The sequence below is a fragment of the Macaca mulatta genome, chromosome 15 (genome assembly GCF_049350105.2).
Source record: "Macaca mulatta isolate MMU2019108-1 chromosome 15, T2T-MMU8v2.0, whole genome shotgun sequence".
Taxonomy (NCBI): Eukaryota; Metazoa; Chordata; class Mammalia; order Primates; family Cercopithecidae; genus Macaca; species Macaca mulatta.
Genome location: NC_133420.1, coordinates 99,846,259 through 99,860,335, shown reverse-complemented (window position 1 = coordinate 99,860,335; position 14,077 = coordinate 99,846,259). Strand labels below are relative to the sequence as shown.

At 38.9% G+C, this 14,077-nt stretch overlaps 1 protein-coding gene across 3 annotated transcripts in view; it reads right to left on the bottom strand.

The window, feature by feature from the left end:
- Window positions 1-14,077, bottom strand: part of PIP5K1B (phosphatidylinositol-4-phosphate 5-kinase type 1 beta) — a 306,505-nt gene that overhangs the window by 191,288 nt on the left and 101,140 nt on the right. For all 3 annotated transcript variants that reach the window (XM_015117852.3, XM_077966192.1, XM_077966191.1), the window contains exon 2: window positions 1,436-1,520. The gene's annotated coding sequence lies outside the window, so the exon portion shown is untranslated. The remainder of the gene's footprint in view (window positions 1-1,435; window positions 1,521-14,077) is intronic.

The following is a 14,077-nucleotide window of genomic DNA, read 5'->3' as shown; positions in this document are numbered from 1 at the left end:
AATCACCCCTGACTTGACAGTAGGGAAGAGGAGAAAAACATGTAAACTTCTATTTTTTTAAAAACACACTTCCTTTTAAGGAGCACAACATATAATAATGATAAACGAAGGCCATGAACTATCATCTGGATTCAAGGGTTATTTATTTGTTTTTCCTATAGAGTGATGTTTAACAAAGTTCACATGAACCTATTAACCAGGGACATTGGAGTCGGAGAGGCCATGTAGCAGGGACAAAGAAGATGCTTGGGGATGTACTGGTAAACTGCAAAGGGCTATTACAATGGTCGCAATGATGACTACTGTTTCTTCTTAGACTTGTTATGCTTCTGCACCACATCATCTGTAACTAATGAAGCCAAGGTAAGTATGAATTAAAAACATCATTTTAAAAAACATTATATAATCAGGTTGGGCATGGTGGCTCACACCTGTAATCACAGCACTTTGGGATGCTGGGATGGGATGATCACTTGAGGCCAGTAGTATGAGACCAGCCTGGGAAAAACAGTGAGACCTCATCTCTATAAAAAATAAAAAATTAGCCAGGCGCAATGTCTTGCACCTATTGTCCCGGCTACACAGGAGGCTGAGGTGGGAGGATTGCTTGAGCCCAGGAGTTTGAGGCTGTAGTGAGCCATGATCACACCACTGCACTCCAGCCTGGGCAACAGAGGAAGAGCCTGTCTCAAAAAGAAAAACAAAAGCAAACACTGTGTCATTTTAGATAAGAGACTTGAGTATATTTTGGTATCCACAGGTCCTGGAATCAATCCCCGGCAGACACCAAGGGCTGACTGCACTGAATTTCCTTTGGGGGTGATGCAGATGTTTTGGAACTGCATAGAGGTAGTGGTTACGTAACATTGTAAATGTACTAAACTGTACTAAAAATGAACACACTGAATTGTTCGTTTTTAAATGGCTAATTTTATATTATATGAATTTCACCTGGGAGACACAGCAAGCCATCGTCTCTAAAAATTTTTTTGAAGTTATAATCATATGTATTTTTCATGTACACATAAAAGGAAGGAGGAAAGATATTCTCAGAAGTTCTGGTAATTATCTACAGATGATGGGATTATAAAGGTTTTAGGTTTTCATTTTTATATTTTGTTAGATTCTCCAAGTATTCTACAGTGAACACTGCTACAGTTAAAAATAAGGAAAATACTATTTAAAAATTTAACCACACATAGTAATTAACAACAGAGACCACATCTTGGTTTTTTTTAACCCTTCTGGCATGCCAGAATTCATAAAATTTCTTGTTTCTGTTTGCTTGATGTTTGTTTCAAATTTGATGTCAAAGTTAAAGGTTATGAGCTAGATATATGTTTTAGAATATTTGTAAAAATATTTACGATAAAAAGCTAAGGGCTCTATACTGATTTGATCAGAATTAATTAAAAATATAGACTATATTCCTTACCTTTGTAAATGAAATGGCAAGTCATCTGCAGTTGGTAGTGATGGGTGGCCTACTCATTGTTGAGACCGTTTTCTTTCCCAGGTTTCTGTTAAAATAGAAATTTCTGGTCATTATTTATTCATATCCCTACTACATCTCCCAAAAAAGATGAGAGGTAGCTATCAGGATACATGCAATATAAGCAGTTAAAATTAAAACAAAGGAAGGAATGTGGGTGAGGGAAAGTAAACGTGGAGAGCAAGATGATTCTATCAGCAAAGGCTGTGCATAGAACATAAGCCACAGGGCCTGGTATGGTTGTTGAATAAGCTTTACAGTCTACAACTTGACTCTGAGATTCCTGGTTTCCAGAGGAAAGGAAAATATGATCAGTTACCAGATGCATAATGAGGAAAAGATAAAAGCAGAGCAGTTGCTCAAATGAACCACAGGTATCCAGAGATTCAAGCTGGAGTGGAAATTTCTCCCATGGATCTTCATAGAGAAGACAACATGTGACATGTGGACAATTTCTCAATATTATCCCTATGACAAATTACCTGTGATTTCCATAAGGGTTGATTAGACGACACAACTTCAAAGAAAAGTTCAAAAAAGCTGTTGTGCTATAATTATGTTTGATACAGAAGAGATACTTGCTTATTGTAATCAATTAAAAAATGTAAAGAGGTATAAAGTAAAAATGAATTAGACTGGGCATGGTGGTTCACGCCTGTAATCGCATCACTTTGGGAGGCCAAGGTGGGAGGGTTGCTTAAGGCCAGGAATTTGAGACCAGCCTGGGCAACATAGTGAGCCTCTGTCTCTTAAAAAAAAAAAAAAAAAAAATTAGGTCTTACTCTTATGTCCCCTACCCCACGATAGCCAATATGAACAGTCTGTTTGTTGTATAGCCTTTCAAAATCTTCCCTATGCTTTTTCACACACACATTTATTTCTGCCACTTGCTCTTATCAATATATTTTTCAAATCTATATATCTACCTCACTTAAAAATGACTGCATATATTCACAAGATGGACATACCATTGTTTAACCAATCACTCCTCCGTGGAAGAACATTCAGACTGTTTCCAAATTTGGCTACCTTAACCAGAGCAGGAATAAACAGCCTTATTCAAACATCTTTAATGTTCTAGTACTTTTATTTTTGTGGGAAAGAATCCTAGAAGTGGAATAATTGTGGGGCAAAACATGATAAGCATGTTAACTACTTGAATGACTATTGCTACATTTCTTTCCGTGCAAAGGCTGAAGCAATCAGCCCAACTGTGCATGGTGAGTGGCTGCTTATTGACACACTGATCAGCACTGGTGTTCACCATCTTTAAAAGTGTTTGCTCACCTGATGGGCATCTCAGTGGTTTTAATTCGCATTTTCTCACTACTAACAGGGTTGATTCTTTTCACAGGTTTATTGATGATTTACAATTCCAGTTCACGCCCTTTGACTATTTTTATACTGGGCTGTTTTATCTTTCTTTTATAATCAGTTTGTGAGACCTCTTCATATTTTAAACATTAGCTCTGTCCTAGAGATTGCAAGCATTATTCTTCTTTTGGCTTTATTGTGTCTTGTCATTACAGACATTTTAAATTTTACAGTCAAATCTGCCAATTTTTCCTTTATGGATTATAAATTTACTATCTTGGAATTATTCCTTTTTGGATGATGGATTATGAAAGAGAGCTCCCCCAACCTGATGTAATACATGTATTCTCCCATATTTTCTCTTAATAACTTTATGGGTCCATATTTAATATTAGATCTTACTTCAAATGGAATCTAATCCAAATGGAATATTGCCTCAGATGGACAGCTAATTGCCCCCAAATCATTTACTTTATGATCTTTTCCTTACTGGAAAGACAAGCCACCTTTAGCATACATTAAGTTTTTCTACATACATTGATTTAGTTAAGGCATCTACTCTGTTCCAAACACTGACTTGTGGATTCCTAAGTCAATGTCATATTGCTGTTAAAATGCAGTAACATGATCATATGCTTTGATGCCTGCTAGCACAACTTCCCAATGTTGTTTTTCCTTCAAATTTGGACATTTTCTTGCATTCATATTTTTATATGGCCTTTAAAAACATGTTGATTGGGCTGGGTGCAGTGGCTCACGCCTGTAATCCCAGCACTTTGGGAGCCCAAAGCGGGTGGATCACCTGCAAAACCAGCCTGGCCAATATAGTGAAACCCCATCTCTACTAAAAATACAAAAACTAGCTGGGTGGGGTGGCAGGTGCCTGTAATCCCAGCTACTCAGGAGGCTGAGGCAGGAGAATCGCTTGAACCTGGGAGGCAGAGGTTGTAGTGAGCTGAGATGGGGCCATTGCACTCCAGCCTGGGTGACAAGAGCAAAACTCTGTATCAAAAAAAAAAAAATCATGTTGACTGATCTGACAACACTTTTATCTTTCAAGTTGGGATTCTGACTGGGATTATATATAGTTATTTTAGAATAATTTTTATCTTTAGGATCATAAGTTTTCTCATTTGAAAAGATAGTATAGCTCTCCACTTCTTCAAATGTTTATATCTTTTACTACAATCTTTTTTTTTTTTTAATTTGTCTTATGTCTTACTAAATTCACTCCTGGATATTTTCATTTGTCACTCTTTTAAATAGAATGAAATATAAATGCTTATCTTTTTAGAAATGTAAAAATATAAAATTAAAACTCCTTATATTTCTAGAATAAATCTTAATGTTGATTTGATTTCTTAATGTTTTTAAAAGCATATTTTCATAAGTGATATTGAACAATTGTTGTGGCCATCTTTATCAGTTTCGGTATGAAGGAATTTATACTTTTCATAAAATTGGAAGGCTTGCTTTATAGGCACTCAGGTTTTTTTCTGTTTATTATTCCTCACGGAATTTATAACCTTTCTTTCAAACAAATTTGGGTAATTTATACTTTATTAGAAAAACATCAATTTCCTCTAGATTTCAAAATTTATTGCCATAAACCTGAACATATCATTGTCTTATTGAATTATTTTAATCCTTCTGGGATCTGGGCAATTTTTTTCCTCATTCCTAATGTTGCATGTGTATATGTGTCAGATTATCCCATTTTAATTGCTTTGTGTTCAATTACATTAATTTTAGCTTTTGCCAATAATAATACCTTTTTTGTTTTGATTTTTAAAAAAATTTCTTAGATGCAATAATATTTAGTTTATTTTTCATTCTTTTTTTTTTAATAGTACCAAAAGTATTTAGGCTATAAAGTATTCCTAAATGCATTAGCAATTTCTTTGTAAGTTTTGATGTGAAATATTCTCTTTAATTAACTTCCAGATAATTTGTCATTTTGTATTTGATTTTCGATTTGATCCAGGAATCATCTATAAGAAGGCTTCTTAATTTCAAGCATTCACATTTTATTTATTATTATTATTACACTGTCAGTTTTTTGTTTTATTGCAGTGGGATAAAAAAGGGGATGAGTAAAATAGCTTTTCCCCCCAAATTCATTTAGTTTTTCCCTGTGGCCATAGAAATAGATTTTTGTAAGCGTTCTATAGACACAAGAGAAAACTGTAGATTCTGTGTTTATAAGGCATGAACACTATATACAAATACTAACCTGTATCCTTATTTACTTTGTCAAATTATGAAAGAATTATTATTATTAATTTTTTTGAGACAGGGTCTGGCTCTGTTGCTGAGGCTGGAGTGAAGTGGCATGATCTCAGCTCACTGCAACCTCCACCGCCCAGGCTCAAGCGATCCTCCCAACTAAGCCTCCTGAGTAGCTGGGATTACAGTTGCACGCCACCACACCTGGCTAGTTTTTAAATATTTTTGTAGAGATGGGGTCTCACACAATGTTGCCCAGGCTTAAGTCTCAAACTCCTGAGCTCAAGTGATCCACCTGCCTCAGTCTCTCAAAGTGCTGGGATTACAGGCATGGCCACTGTGCCTGGCCAAATTATGAAATAATTATATCAAAATTCCCTAATATAATTATAGTTTTGCCATGTTCTCCTGTATGTCTACTTCATTTTTTTTGCCTTATACATTCCAGAACTACATTGGTCAGGAAATAAAAGGCAATGCCTATAATAACATTTTGTTTACTATTAATTACATTGGTTATTACTATACTTACTTTTACTCATTATTTATTTGCTGGTTTGCTCGTATTATCTTTTTTATTTTAAATCATTTAAAAATCTGTTTTTCCATTAAAAAAGCAAAATGACTATACACTATCTTCACTGCTCAGACATTTTTCCCTTGGTCTGCTGTGTAGACATGGAGATGAGCTACCCAGATCTCCCTCTAAGGGGGGAAGACTGCCTTACTGCATGCCTCTGCAGGGAGCCACTTTAGCCTAGGTCATGGCCTTCCTGGGGCAGCCACCTCTTGTGACGGAGTGGCACAGTGTCACTCTTCCCCCAGCTCCCCACCAAGGTGGCCCAGGCTGTGTGTGTCCTGCATGGGACTTTGATTTTGTGCTCCTTCCCTCATCTTTTTACAGGTTTTATCAGTTTCCTAGGGCTGCCCCTACAAAGTACGAGAGTCTGGGTGGCTTCAAATGACAGAGATTTATTTTCCCACAGTTCTGGAGGCTAGAAGTCCAAAATAAAGGTATTGGCAGGGCCATGCTCCCTCTGAGACTCCATAGAATTCTTCCTTGCTACTTTTTGGCTTCTGGTGGTAGCCATCTTTCTTGGTGCCTCTTGGCTTGCCACTGTGTTACTCTAGCCCAGGCCTCTGTCACCATATAGCACTTCTCTCCATGTGTCTCCCTCTTCATGTGGCATTTTCCTCTTCTTATAAGAACACCAGTTTTACTGGGTTAGAGCTCACCCTCATGAACTCATCTTAACTTGATTATATTTGCAAAGACCCTATTTCCAAATAAGGTCACATACACAGGTACTGAAAATCAAGACTTCAACATATCTTTCTGGAGAACACAATACACAGGTGTTAATTCCTAGTAAGTATCTTGAAACCAAAACTGTGTCCCAGTACTTGCTTCCAGAGAACCCAATCCATGACATCTCTTTTCTCTTTCTTGTCCATAGGTAGAGACACTTGGAATATTTTTACTCTTTCATTGCCTGCTCCACTCCAAACTACTAAATATCTCCTCAGAGTCAACATGTCTCTTCCATTTTAAGACATCTTAATGTACAATTTAGACTTCATAGTGACCCTATGATCATTTATTTAGACTTGACCGTAAGTTTTGCAATGTTTGTTGCTCATCACTCTTTCCTTGGCTCTTCATCTCCTCCTACCTTGACACCTATGTCCTGATTCGTTTCTCAGAAGTGGCATGTAGATGGCCCACTCTGAATAACTCCATGTCCAGAAATGTCTTCCTTTTGCTCTTATGTAGGAATAGAGCTCTTGGCCATGCGAGATTCTTGGCTCACAGGTCTTTTGTCCCATCTCTCTATAAACACTATATTGCTGACTGCTTACTTCCCACTTTGTAGATGAGTAGTTTCATGTTAGTCTGATGCTCCCTCCGTTGGAAGCATGCTGGTTTTCTCTGTCTGGAAACCTCTGAGGGTTTTCATTTAACACTGTTCAAAATTCCATAATGATAGATGTGCCTTTTTTTCATTCATCTTCCCCAGTAAAGAGAAACTGACAAGAAGTAAATACATGGAGATCCAAATAGGCAGCTATGTGATGACCTGACTTAAACCACAAATAGAATTTAGGTTATCTTAATGAGGAATGAACAGGCTGCATATCTTTCAGGCAGTCCTCCATGAATATTATTTCTCCTAACCAGCCTTTTGATAAGAATTGGACAGTGGAGTACTCAAAGTTGTAGCCTCTGGCAAGAGCCTGGAATGCAGAAATTCCAATGGCCAAGTAAGGACATATTCACAAGGTTCAGGTCTCCTTAGAAGATGTTACTAGGTAATCTGACACAAGAATCCCAGTTAAAACTTATTTTCAAAAATTATTTCTGATATGAAAGAGAGCTAACCTATGGTGTCATATGACTGGACTGTTGAGCACCAGGTTCAGTGAGGAATAATACATGCCAGGCAATTACTTGTTTTTTTTTTTTTACTATGTGGTTACTTATCTATTATTTCTGGTATTTAGTATCTGGATTCTGTGACCTTAAGGAATAATTCATACTGTTTCATAGCTTTCTATAGTTCTATGTTTTCACTCGATTTGAGAGAAGGGAAGATCATTTATCGAGCAACTACAATGTGTGAAATGCTGCCACATACATGATCTCATTTATTCTTGCAAATAATCCCTTGGCACTCCCCAATTTAACATGTGCTATTTTGACACTTGTAACTGTCCTATACAGTCCATGGGATGCCGTCATTTTAATTTTGCTGAGCTGGGCTCTCTTGCTGTGAGGCTGCTTTGTAAAAGGGAAGCCCTTAGTTGGTGAATGAACCTAGCAACCATCCACTCCCACCCCACGCAGCTCCATCTCAGCCTGGCTTTGCCATTCTCTAAACCAATGCTGGGCATTACAACCACCAGGGAAGTTTTTTGAAAATTCAGCTTCTGGGGCCTCACACTGAGGCCAGGGAATCACTACCTCTGCGTGGTAGACCTAGGGAGTCAGTATTTTCAGCATGCTTCACAGGCTTGGGATCATCTAAGCTACTCTGTCTAGTAAAGGCAATAAAGAGAATTTATCACTTCAGGAGTGCTTTCAGGGTCTATTAGGGAAAACAGAAACCATTCTGAATATTAAACTACTCTGAATATTAAAGAGGGGAAATTTAATACATGGAACTGGTTATAAAAGTGATGAGTGAGTTGAAAAGCTAAGCAAGAGATGGTGATGAAACAGATTAAAATCAACATGATGCCACTATTGCTTTTAGGGCTGCAGGCACAAGAGGAGGTGGTGTTAACAGACCTCAAAAGCAGAGGTCAGCTGGGATCAGAACATCACGATAGTGGTTGACTGGCAGAAGTTGGAACTGCAGTAGGAGGGGTATGTTTAGAAGCATGGAGAAGACAGTCACTATTGGAGATGCCACCCAAGACAGACAGGTTGGGGGAGAACATCCTGGTTTCTCCCATCCACCTTCTACCCACCAATCCCTGTCTATGGCTCCCAGGAGTCAACCTCATGAAAAGCATCTGAGCCCATAGGAAGCCTGAGAAATGCATCGTATATGGGATGACTTCCCTGTGATACAGAACACGGGAAGAGTAAGGAATGACTCTGAGGACAAACAAGCCAATGATGGGCCATAAAACGAAACAGAAATTATAATGAAAGTGGGAAAGCAGCGGGGGAATAAGCCTGAGACACATGATTCTCGATGGAAATGTGGATTGGCGGGTAGGCTAGGAGCTGGTACACACGTTTCTATTGTTATGGCTCTGGGAATCTGTTAAGAGCTTAAATAGATCACTACCAAGCAGTCAGGGTCTACCGCAGCCCCTGCATTAAGTCTAGGAGGAAGGAGAGGAGCGAGGTTGTGACTTGGGATGATTTTCCTGGAGTCCAGTCAAGTGGTAGGGCTAAGATTTGATTCAGGGTTGTTAAGACTTCAAACCTAATGCTCTTTCCACCATACACCTCTCTTACTTGTTCTCTCCTACTTAAAAACAATGAGAAGACTGTCTAATCAATATTGCACTGCATTTTTCAATTTGTAAATGCAATCAAAAGGTTAGCCAACAATATTAATTTACATAATTATTTCCTATAAAACTTGTTCTACATCAGTGAGTCTCAACTCAGAGGGAACATCTTAATTGAAAAGGTGGTAGAGGAGCTTTTCAAGACTCTACAGTTACTGAAAGTTTTAGATATATTGTGCCTGGGGGCCCTATGTGAGTCAGAAGCAACCCTTTCAACCTCTAATTCCCAAACTAGGGCCATACAACTCAGTATTTTTAATTTGTCACAGATGAGTTTACGTCTCATACATGGCCAAATAAGCGGGAGAATTGCTAATTACCTAATCACTTAACTAAGTAGGCCAATCTGTAGACACAAGAAGTAAGGGACACTAGCCACGAGTCCTTCCTCATCTTCCCATAAAAACAAACACTTTATTAAACACTGATAAAGTGAAGCAACAAGAATTAATTGGAAGAACACTGGGATAGACCTCTGAAGGCCTGGTTTCACGTTCATCTCTGCTGCTGTCCACTTCTCTCCGATTATAAATTGTGCTGACTCCATTAGATAGTGCTTCTGCTTTGGTGCCTCTGCCAAGTTTCTTAGGTAGGGTCTCACCTCAAATCCTCTTTGGAATAAGGAGAGGACTCATTGATTATTTGGTCATTATGAGTGCAACTTGCCCCACTGGAATTGGACTTCCAATAAGATAGCCATATTCAAATATTTTCATGCCATTCAGGCTGTGTATGTTAACATTTCCTAGTGCATTTCCCAAAAGACAAAGCAATTGGAAGAGAATTTGGGCCTTGGTCACACCTGCATGTTAAAGTTAATCGTTTTTGTTTTATTTATGCTCTTTTTGAATTCATTTGTATTACCTAACACCAAATAGATCCACTCTTTCATTCATTCAATGAACATTTATGGAGCATAACATGTCAGGTAGTAAGCTAGGCCTGGGGCCATAATGACAAGGACAGGTTCTCGTCTTTAAAGAAATCCTATTAGCAGGAGAGACAGGCATTGCAATGGCTACAATTTACATAGTGACATGTCCTTTACTCCAGGTTTTTGGAGGAGGAACTGCATAAGTCAGCCTGTGGGGCTCATGGAAAGCTTCACTTATGAAGAACACTGAAATTGGACTTAGAGCCGTTTGCTGGGGACATAAGGTTGAGAGGTAGAGAGTGGGAAAGAGGCTGGACACTGTGTTGGCTTGCTTACAAAAAGACCCAGCACCATGAAGCATATTTAAATTTTCATGGGTGTACTCAGAGATCATGAGTCTTGCATTTTAAGAATTTGCCCGCAAGTAGCCTGAGGTTTAGGATGTTACTTAAAGGGTTACCAACAGACTTCCTCATTGCTCCTTCCACCTATGATTGTAAGTCCCTCTTAAATCTTGTGCAGAATAAAAACAAATGCGTGAAAATTTATATGGATTCATGAAAACCTAGGGAGCTACTCCTAGGAAAATGTCAGCCTGGTAAACAGTTTTGCAGGGAAGATAGGAAGTATTACAGTTCTTCTTCTAGTGCCCTTAAAAAGAGGCGTGGTATTTTTTTTAATGTGGGTTTGGCAACAAAAACAACAGTGACAACAACAACAAAAGTAGGAAAAAGCAAAGGTTTAAAATGTGCTGGGTTATTTACTGAGGTTAAATATAAACAAAACCATACACCAAACTGAAACAATCCTTAACGTAGTTTCCAAAGCAGAAATGACTGTATTTTTCAGACCAGAAAAAATTATCTTATATTAGGAAACCATAGGCTTAGAGTTTTTTTAAAAGAATATTTGCATAAACTCTCAAAGAAATGCAGAAAATCTGTATGTTAAATATTTGTACAATGGAGGCCACTTCTACATACATATGTTCAGACATATGGTACGTTACACATTTGTATGCTTAGAAGCTGTAAAAATAGAACTATGGTGTCTTACATTCAATGTAAAGCTCTCCTATTCTTACTGATGAAAATAATTTAAATGAGGTTTCACTTCATGTATCTAATATTTACATAACCAAGCCACTGCCAAAACCAATTCCAAATGATGGCACCTGCTTGCTATGAATCCGAATGGAGACCAATCAAAACAAATTGCAGGGCTCTTATATTCTCTCATAAAACACATTCATCAATTCTCAGAATGGCTCTCACAAAGTGAATAAACAGAATAGCTATAAATGGCTATGACAAAAGGATCAGCATCAAATGAACCACTTGTAATTCATTTTCCCAACAAAGGTTGTGCTAAAAGAATTCATAAGCCTTTTCAAGCCAAGCCTTCACTGCAAACATTAGACAGAAGAAAGTCGCCAGTGAAAACAGCCATGATGGATGTGTTGCTTTCAGACCAATGTAACTCACAGTCTTTCATGAAAAACACCATTACTGCATGATCTTCTCCTGCAACGATTTTCATTTTACATATACAAAGACATAGTATGTGTCTATGTGTATTTGGGGGTAGTGTCAGGGGGTGGTGGGGAAGGTGGGAGTCGGGGGGAGTAATTAGGTAGATAGTCATGAAATTTGGCATGGAGGCAAAGAATCCATGGAGATTTAACTACCACTGTCTCTTCCCAGTCACATCTGGGATAATCACAAATAATCTCACATAGTTGAACTTCTTGCCTCTATAACTTGCTTACATTTCTTCTTCTCTAGTTTTTGTTTTGTTTTGTTTTTGAGACAGAATCTTGCTCTACCACGCAGGCTGGAGTGCAGTGGTGTGATCACCGTTCACTGCAACCTCTGCCTCCCAGGCTCACGTGATTTTCCTGCCTCAGCCTCCCAAGTAGCTAATATTATAGGTGCACACCACCACGCCAGGCTAATTCTTGTATTTTTAGTACAGACGGCGTTTTGCCATGTTGACCAAGCTGGTCTCGAACTCCTGACCTCAACTGATCTGCCTGCCTTTGCTTCCCAAAGTGCTGGGATTACAGGTGTGAGCCACTGTGCCAGCCTCTTCCCCAGTTTTTACCATACATTTGATATTGGGTAGACTTCACAATATTGTATCTTTACTACACGGCAATATTTCTCATTTTTCATTCACCAGCTCATGCTTTTTGTCCACATTTTATTTCCAAGCTATTTTCCTCTTTTTTCCTAAGAGTACATGCCTCAGGAATTATTCAATTATTACAACAATTTATTATATACCATATGCAAATAAAACCAGTTTTGACTGGCAGAAAAATGTTTGGTCTCAGAAACAAACAAATCTGTTTGCCTTTGTTCCTGTAGCAGCCGGCAAAGTATTTCTGGGTTTATGTCATTTTCTATTAAGAAAGCCAAAGCCCCACAGATCCCCTATATGCCCCAAATACAAAGAACAGCTGATAGTTTACCCTGCCAGGTGTCCGGGGTCTCTGTGCCTGCGGGGAAGTCTGAAAGGCCATAGCAGGGAAGCAGGAAGAACTGTTAAAGAAATATAATGATTGGAGGGGATGGCCAATGCTGTTATGGGCAGAAAAGGACTGAGCAGGAGACAAATTTTGTCCAACCGAAAAACTTTTAAAAGCCTTTCTGTAGTTTGGGTGAATAAGCTTAACTCATTGCAAGTAATGAAAGCGGTTTCAAACTAGGCACAAATGTAAATAAATGCCCAGATAGAAGCAGTCGTGAAATGACCACTTAAGATCTATTCTTCAATGAGGAGGGTATTCATTTTCTCAAACATGTATACCCAGATGTCTTTATGTGAGGTACTTCGAGGTATACAAGATGAATGAGATGGTCCCTGTTCTCAAGGCACACAAAAGAGAAGCCAAAACTCAAGCACACGTAATAGTAGGAAAGTCTTTAACAGAATTAGGAGTTAATACCTTTACTTGGCTTTGCCTCTAACAAGTATTCAATCATCACAGTCAGAGAGCTTATATGGAATGTTCTTTAAAATGTAATAGAAAATTAAAAAGCAAAAAAAAAAAAAAAAAAAAAAAAACCAAGGCCAAAAGAGATCATAAATCAGCCACTAGACACTGAATATTAAATTTTCCAAGTGTTTGATATGTGCTTGGCTGTGTGCAGGTTTAAGACATACTGGGCAGGCAGCTGCTTTCAACAAACCACAATTTCCCTGGAGAATCAAAACTAAAAGGAGTTCAGAGGAGACGGAGGTGACAGTGGTCTAGTGTCAGGGTCTACAGTCAGCATTCTTAAGTCATGGGTGAGATCTCAGAGCAGGAGGGAAGGAGCAGGCGTGTAGAAGGGAAAGGCCATGGCATGTCTGGCAAGAGAAAATTACCCTGTGCTATTATGGTGGGAATTCAAGGGAAGAGGATGATTAGTGGCAGGCTAGATGGCCTTGGGAGACAGCCATGAATATGACAAATTAAGGAATATCTGCTGAAGGCTTTTGAGTAGGAGGCCAATACAAATTGTAAAAATAATATTGCTTAAAAGAAGGCAAGATAAAATGGGAAGCGAAGACCAGATCTGAAGGGTGACTCTAGAGCCTGCTGCAATAGTCATAAGGATGAAGACCTGAAAGACCAGGGCAGAGCTACAGGCTGAAAGGAAGCAGCCCCACGAGATGTTTACAACAAAAACACTGTCAGAACCTGAGCAAAGCCAGGGACTGGGAGTGCAGGGTTAGGAGTTAAGTCAAGATGGCGAGGTGTGCAAGCTTCACTAACTACTGAAGATCACAAAGTTCTCAGAGCAGCTTTCTCCCCGCCTGGTCATAACCTGTGCCACCTTTATCCCAGCTGCAGAAGGAACTAAGGAGGAACACTTGAACTAAGCTAAACCAGCAGATTATCCAAAGCAAGAACTTTATCTACAACGCAGGGACTGAGTGAGTCAAGTGGTTTTGGCCCTGGACTTTTCAGGTCAGGTAGGGCCAGGACTAGCCAAGGTCATGGGAGAGTGAAACTAGGAAAGCTGCAATTTAATCAGACTGTAGAAAGATGCACGGAGAAGGCCCTGTGTTTCCAGACATACAGAGATACTGCTCCAGCCTGACAACTCTCCAGCCGTGTGAGGTCTAGCCATACTCCCTAGCTAGCAACTGGGTTC